An 8,389-nucleotide genomic window follows, 5' to 3' on the forward strand; every position below is an offset into this window, starting at 1 on the left:
TTCCGAGGAGAGTTTAAACGCAACATTGACCTATCCGCCCACATACAAAGTGAAACTTATGAAACAACTAAACAAAGAAGTAGGACTTATAAGACACATTCAGTGAGCTTAGATGAGGCAAAATCATAACTGGTTACAGTTTTCTATTTAATTTTTTTTTCGGTTGTTTTTTACTTATACAACTCAAATACACATAGACAATAATACATAAACAATAATAAGTCATTCATTTTGAAGTAGTGATAAATCAAAGCAAGTTTATGCTGACCAAAATGCGTAACTTTAAGCCAATACATTTATATTAATGAATTATATTGTTTTATATTATTTATTTATTATTGTACAGTTCTCTTTAGATTTATACACTGAAAATAAAAAAAATAAAAAATGAATGTATATTTTATATATATATATACCCAAAAATCAGCATACACTGAGTAGCTGAGTAAGTAGCACTCATTTTATTAGCACTATTTTACATTTAGAAGTGCTTTTCTTTTTCCAATAAGTTGACTGTAGACAACCTCTGTAGGTTTTTCCACTTAATATCAAGAAAATGACATTTAATGTAATGCTTGAATGAAGTTGATTTGAATTAAAAACCAGTGTGGTTGAAATAATGTCAACCACACTGGCATTTTTTTAAATACAAAAAAAATAAGATTTAAGAATGACATGACTTACTAACATGTAGATTTTCTGCAGTAAAAAGTAAGATTACCAAATACTTTTAGATCAACACATAATAGATGACATATGTATCCCCACCAGGAGGTGCCAGTGTTCATGTAATGGCCTTTGTGTTGGCTTAAATACGTTGGATGCATGTGGGAAAAGCAATGCCAGTGATTCCTGGGGAAAAGTACTAATGATTGAAATTCAATGTTCCAGATTAAAATATAGTTCAGAATAAAAGTAATACATTTCATTTATGTTTATAATATGACTTGTAACCAACATGTGACCATCATCTCGAGCATGATTGTAGGCCCCTCTATCCATTAATTCATCCATCCATCCTGTTCGGAGGCAGAAAGAGCAGTCCGCCTGAGATTAGATACTCTTTAAGTGCAGATAACACAGCAGATGCCTGCCTGCCAACCACATTCACCCATACTCTTTTAAATTTGTGTCTGGACATCACATCCATCATGTTTGTCATCCACTAAGTAACAGAGCTTGATTTACATTTTCTATTTTAAATTTACAGCAAGACACAAAGGCGTGTCTCTATGTGTGTCTCTGTGTGCGAGTGTGTGTTTGTGTGTTTGTGTGTTTGTGTGTGTGTGTGTGTGTGTGTGTGTGTGTGTGTGTGTGTGCGCCTGTTAACACTTCCTCTTCCTATAACTGCTCAGTGTTAAGCACACACACAGAAAGAAACAGTAATGATTACTAGTTACAGTTAAAACACAGAGAAGAATTATGATGCTACTCGATATAAGCAGTCAGGAAAAGCCCAGACAGCTATGTCAGTCCTGTTAGTGTCAGAGACGGGGACTCGTGTTTGAGACTCGAACTCGAGTCGCACACACAGTGACTTCAGACCTGACTTGAGACTCGTCCTCAAAAGACTTCAGACTCGACGCCGACTCGAGATGCAGGACTCGTGAACAATCTTTATTTTTAGGAAACGTCTGATGAACTGAATTTTATGCCCCTCCCTGTGTAACCTATAACCTATACCTACGTAATACATAACGTGTCTGCTGGGTGCTGCCACACGTGAGAAAGGACAACAGACATGTTGACCTCACCGGCAGCTGCTGTGCCATTCATCAAAAGCTTTGGCTTTAAACACTTCAGACAACAAGGCTCAAACAAAAGAAGCGCTGAATGCAAAATATGTGCTATCAAGATAAAGGATTCTGGCTCAACCACATCTAATTTTATCAGGCACCTGAAAACGTACCCTGATAGGTTAGCAAACATGTTTAGCTCAGCATTGGCCATCTAACGTTAGCTTGCTTCATGCTTTAGCTACGACCTACGGGAGGTTAACTCTGACTTGAGACTTGACTTGGACTCTAGTTCAGAGACTTGAGACTTGACTTGGACTCTAGCTCAGAGACTTGAGAGAGACTTGAGACTTGACTTGGACTCTAGCTCAGAGACTTGAGAGAGACTTGAGACTTGACTTGGACTCTAGCTCAGAGACTTGTGAGCATCTCTGGTTATTGTGTGTGTGTGTAACATTGTTTTAACTCTTTACATGCTTATACTGCTGAACTGGTTTTCTACTGTCCTGTACCAACATTAACTGTCTTTTACTAATGTCCCCAACTGCTCTTGAATGTCCTATACTTTACTATAATGCCCTGTACTGTCCCCTCCTGTCCTGTCCTCTACTTTGCTGTACAAATGGGTAAACAGCAGTGTTTCATGGGAGTTATATTTCCCTGTGCGGAACAGAACAGAGAGTTCCTTTAACAGCCAAATATTATTCTTGGCTTGTAGCCCGTCTTGTACTACACTACTACATACAAACCTCAAATATGAGCTGAAAGAAAACTTCTTTTGGGATTTAAATAAATTTGAATAAATCTTAAATATTGGGTTTTTTTGTTAGCCATATGCAGGATTATAGGAATAACCATCTGAATAATGTTGGCAGTGAGTTTATTGCCGCTGCTGTACAATATGAAGGCTGATATGTTGAAGAAAAATCTATGTGCTGGCAACATTTCATTTCCCTAAAACTGAAAATTGCTAAATAGTTCATGCATATCTTCTTCTTTCTTGTCATTTGACATCAAGACATTCTGTTAACAGTAATGTTTTCCCAGCCTTTAAATCCTTCCAACTTAGACCAGGAAAATCTGCAGGTGTTTGTTTTGCTTGCAAAGATCAGCGCCCCTTTTTTCCTCTCTTCTGCAACGTGAAGCAATCCATCAGATTTCCTGCCAAAAACAGCCTGCTACGTGCAGTGCAGAGGTAGCTCAAGGCTGACAGTCTCATTCATTTACAAGTAACTGTTCAACCTTTTAAACCTTTATTCAATTTATTCACTTTAAAGAAAGCGTTTGCATTCAGTCTGCTACCAGTTAATCATACAGAACACCAATTGCCATCCAACAGATTTGATGTAAAAAAATATCCAAAATACATTACTTACTAAGTACATTCACAATTATACACATACCCCCCCCCCCTCCACACACACACACACACACACACACACACACACACACACACACACACACACACACACACACACACACACACACACACAGCTTAAAGGTGCTGTAGGATTATGAAGATCCAGGACTTAGCCAAAAAATTTGAACATCAACAACTTCTCAGTCCCTCCACCCCTTTCTACTAAAGCCCAAAACGGTCTCCTAAGCCCCTCCCCCCACAATGGAGAATGAATGCATGTGCATGAGCAGTGAATGACACGCAGTTAGACACCCCCCCTGGCCCTGATTGGTGCATCTGAACAGGGAGCGGTGGATTTTTGTAAATCCCACTACAGGCTGTAGGTGGAGCCAGAGGAGCTGGATTTTTTTTTAATGACCTGCTTCATGTAGTTCTACTGGAACATAGGGTCAGTTTCAGCAAATATGACAGAAAGTTAGTTTTATAAGTCTTACCTACTGCACCTTTTTAAGAGCTTCCTCCACAAAGAGACACTCCCAATTTAATTAAGCTTCTTTTTAAACATGTCTTATGTCATATTTATGTTTAAATAAAACATTTTAAATTTTTTAGTATCTTTTTATATTTGTATTGTAATTTTCTTATTCTATATTTATCCTCTTGACTGTTTCAATACTTGGCCTTTATGATTATGTCCTTAATATGTGTAATGTATGCACCAAACACCAACGCAAAAAATGAAAACCTACTTAGTAATAAACCTTATTCTGATTCTGAGTATCTTTGCAAGAGGACGGATCTCTGCTAGAATTTAAATTCAGGTTCTGTGTTTTTGAACAAAGCTCGTCTGTGCAGCAGAGTTTTTAAAGCAGGACCCCCTCAATCGGTCAATTCAGTCTGAATAATAAAATCTAAAACTCTGTCTTTGCAGGCAGCAATGATATGTCTGTGGCCGCAGGTCTGAGGTGATACCATTTCTTCTGTAGGTGGTTTTTCAAACCTATGGAACTCTTTTTGTGAGCAGAACAGCAAGAGTCCTTTTGGTGGGTTTCCCCATGCATTGCACTAAATTAATCCTCCCGCTGAATATGAGCAGCAGCAAATCCAGAAAAAGGCTTTTACAAAAATCTAATCGGTTACAATTTCTGTGGAGAATATGAATTTGGATCAGAGCAGTCTAAAAAAAAATAATCATATTCTCACACACTGATTTAGACTGATGATGAGAGTCTGCATATTGTCTATTAATAAAACCCATATTTTAATAACTGCCATTTTCAATGAGATCCTTTTTTTTCTTCTTCTTTTTTTAAAGAAAGATAATCAGTTTGAGTGTTTGAGTTAAGAGAAGGATTAATGACGGACAGACCGAGAAAGACACAGACAAGGGTGGAGGCTATGTAATTGTAAAACGTTATTCTTTTGTACGGAGCATCAATATGGGACTGAGGGACGGAGCCTGTACTCTTTTTACACACGTTGCCATGGAAACCAGCCCAGCAGCCAACCAGCTGCTGCAACAACACACACACACACACACACACACACACACACACACACACACACACATTCCTCCTCCACCCAGCCATCTTTTACACGCACGACCCCCTGTCTTCTCTGTACATTCACATTGCATACCAGCACATGGATTATTATAAGCCGACAACTGAGTGTTTTTACAGTAAAAAAAAAGATGATACCAAGAACACACACCTTCTAAGTACAACACACACACACACACACACACACACACACACACACCTATGCATACACTTGCTGTGCATAGAGCTGATGCATAACTAAACTGTGACATGGTTGTGCAGCAGTTGATGATACAGAATCGGGACACAACAGGAAATGAGTCAGCTTTTCAAGAGCGAAATGATAACCGCAACATTTACTGAATTGAAATGACCTGCCTGGAGCAGGACACGGTTTTTTCTTTAATTTCAAATTTGTCAGGTGAAGAACAGGCAAGTTTATGAGCACAAAGATATATGTGTACATTGAGTGCATATACTGTAAGCAATGCACACAAATAGAGCATGATAATTGCCTTGCGTTAAACATATGTGCAGTCTTCCCTGTGTGGAATACAATACAATATATCTCAAGAGAACAACTGGTGGTATGAAGAGGAATGAGGAACCGAAAAAAAAACAAAAAAACAATTTGAGTGAGAAAAGAGAGGGAGAGAAATAATAAAGATGGAGATGCATAAATAACTTTTTCATTACAGGCAACCTAAACCTCTCTGCATGTAGAGGTTGAAGCAGTTAGATCCTTTACTCAAGTAAAATAAAATACCACTATGTAAAAATACTTGTAAAAGTCCTGCATTCAAAAGTGTTATAAGCAAGTGTCCAAAAGTCAAAAGTTCAATGCTCAATTTACTTGTTACTTTCTGCCATGTTACTTGTCTGTATGATATCTTTTAACAAACAAATATTATGTACTTCTCTACAGATGTCCTGTATCTCGTTTGGTTTCAATGGGACTTTAACAAAATAAAGAAAAAGAGTTCCTACAGTTAAAACTCTGTAGGAACATAAAGTAAAAAATATCCTTATATATATCTTTTATTTTTATATATATATATATTTTAGTAAAACTAATATTTTCAGTAGATACAATATGTTTATACAAAAGAATAAAACATACTTGAATTTTATACTTTTAAGCTGAAAAATACTCCCAACTGTATTTAGATCATCACATTCGTAGTTACTTAGTTAAGGCGTATGTAGTACGTCTGTTTTTATTTTTTGACTTTCATGCTTTACAGTGTCAATTCACTGTACACTCATAATGTATATAGTGTTCTAGTAATGCTGAAACGATTTGTCGTTTGTCAGAAAATGAATCGTCAGCTCTTTTAATAATTTGTGTCATCTATTGGGAACAACGGCAGACATTTTGTAGTTCCAGCTTTGTGAGGATTTGCAGCTTTTTTTCTGTTTCATGTTTTGAATCGTTGGGTCATTTGAGTAAGTCCCCTCAGGCTCTGGGAACTTGTAATGGGCCCTTCCCATTATTTTCAGACATTTTAAAGACTAACATGGTGAATTGATAAATAAAAAAACAACATATAACTGACAGATTAATTGTGAATGGAAAAGAATCATTAATTGCAGCCCAATATTCTAATTGTTTAGATTACCTACCTATACTTGCATTTGCATTTATTTTTGCTGCTGTGACACCTCAAAATCTCAAGTAAAAACCCGTTGTTAATTACATTCAGCTTTTTATTTATAGTGGAGAGTTCAATCCCAAAGAAAATCTAGTGCAAAGAAGAAAAGTTTCTGCAGTTTTGTTCAGAAAGAAATGTACATCATATCAGAAGTTTATGATGCTGACAGTCCGACATTTGATATAAAATAAAAGGCCAGGATCAGCCAGATAGGTCGGCCCAGTCTTAGTTTCTTCATTAGTTCTGCGAGGGTTTGAATTTCCCTGATGCAGTAAGGAGGAGGAGGAGAGCTGCGTTTCATCGACCTTCCAGAGATGGACCCCCCGACCATCAACACAGGCCCGGTCTCACATTACTGACAGCACATTACAGCCCTGCCCTTAGGGGCAGGGCTGTAATGTCAGAACATGCACACGCACGCACACACACACACACACACACACACACACACACACACACACACACACACACACACACACACACACACACACACACACACACACACACACACACACACACAGTGTTAAACCCCCTTCATGGTGCAGTTAACTATGACAGGACAACATGAGATTACCATTTGTGATAATCCACTCATGTTCTTTACAAAGCGGTGAGGTGACTGATTGGTCACACTGTGACTTTGTGTTGGTTTGGTGATTGTTGAGGTCCAGAGGTGTATTTACTCAGAACAATTTGAGATACTTTACTCAAGTGTGGAGGGGAATTACTGCACCAATACGTTTTACTCCATTAGAGTTATCTGACTGCTGTAGTTACTGCTTACTTTGCTTTTAAAGATTGTATTTAGCTGGTTAAACTCATATGATATGTCTGTTGTCGGGTGAAAATCTAGATCTCCTTTCAGAAGCTCTGAGCTTGATGACACAACGCATTTCAAGCATTCTCTAAAGAGTTTTAGAGGATTTTCCCAACCTGTAGAGGAATACCAACCAATCTGAAAGCATGAAAATCCCCAAACCCGTATAAAAGATTGAAGTGAAGAACCTAAAAAAAATTTCGTGATGTAACTGTGATTATGACGGGATTTTCTTGATATCATTAGGTCATTTCTCTGATTCTACAATTTCCTTATTGATTCATTAACCTGTACCAGGTGCTGAGGTGCATGTTAACACATAAATTATGAATTTCTCACATTCTTATGTTATACTAATACTCCTTCTTTTCTTTTACTTAAGTACATTTTCAATTGTAATGTTTTTTTTTTTCTTCCATTTTGGCGTTATTTATTTTACAGTTTGAAAAAAGGAGGTTGGATTCCGATGAGGGCGACGTCAATATCTGGTATCTATTTGGTCTTTGATTAAAAATCTGGTATAGTCAGTGTCACCCGCCTCTGATATGATGGATATGAGGCAGTTTGATTGATTACATGCTGTATGTTTCGTAACGATCAATATTACACTGGAAGGAAAAAGAAAAAACGTGACCTGGAGTCAATTCCTTTAGAAATGTCAATGGGATTTCACCCAAAGTGTTCAGATACTATTACAGCATCAGGGCTGGCTTAAACATTACTGGGGCTCTAGATAAGATTTTGCATTCCTACATGTTAACAACCCAATAATCTATCCACCTTTGTAAAACCACAGATACAACTACAAATACAGGCAATGTTGCTTTTTTCCATATTGTTTTAGAGAGAGCAAAATCTGCAGCACATCTACAACGATATCCTGTAAATGTCAGTGTTGATTAGGTCCGTGATAGAATTTTGCATCTATGTCCTGATCATTTTCATGCACTTATTGCCTGTTACGAGCTGTCGATCCACAGTGGATTAAGATAATCGTTTCCCCGGCAACTTCCTCTCCTCAGACTTGAATGTGGATGAAGTTGTAGGCGTGCTTCCGCAGTAAAGGGATGAGTCCCCTGGAAGACAACAAGCCAGCCCAGGTTATTATATTATATATATATATATATATATATATCTATATATATCTATATCCATATATATATATATATATATATATATATATATATAAAAACATATTTCAGGGTTTCTGTAGCGTTCAGTGTCATATGTTCTAAGTCAAGTAAAGGACCTGCATTCAAACTCTTAGTAAAAGTACAAAAATA

This window comes from Sander vitreus, chromosome 23 (assembly GCF_031162955.1).
Source record: "Sander vitreus isolate 19-12246 chromosome 23, sanVit1, whole genome shotgun sequence".
Classification (NCBI taxonomy): Eukaryota; Metazoa; Chordata; class Actinopteri; order Perciformes; family Percidae; genus Sander; species Sander vitreus.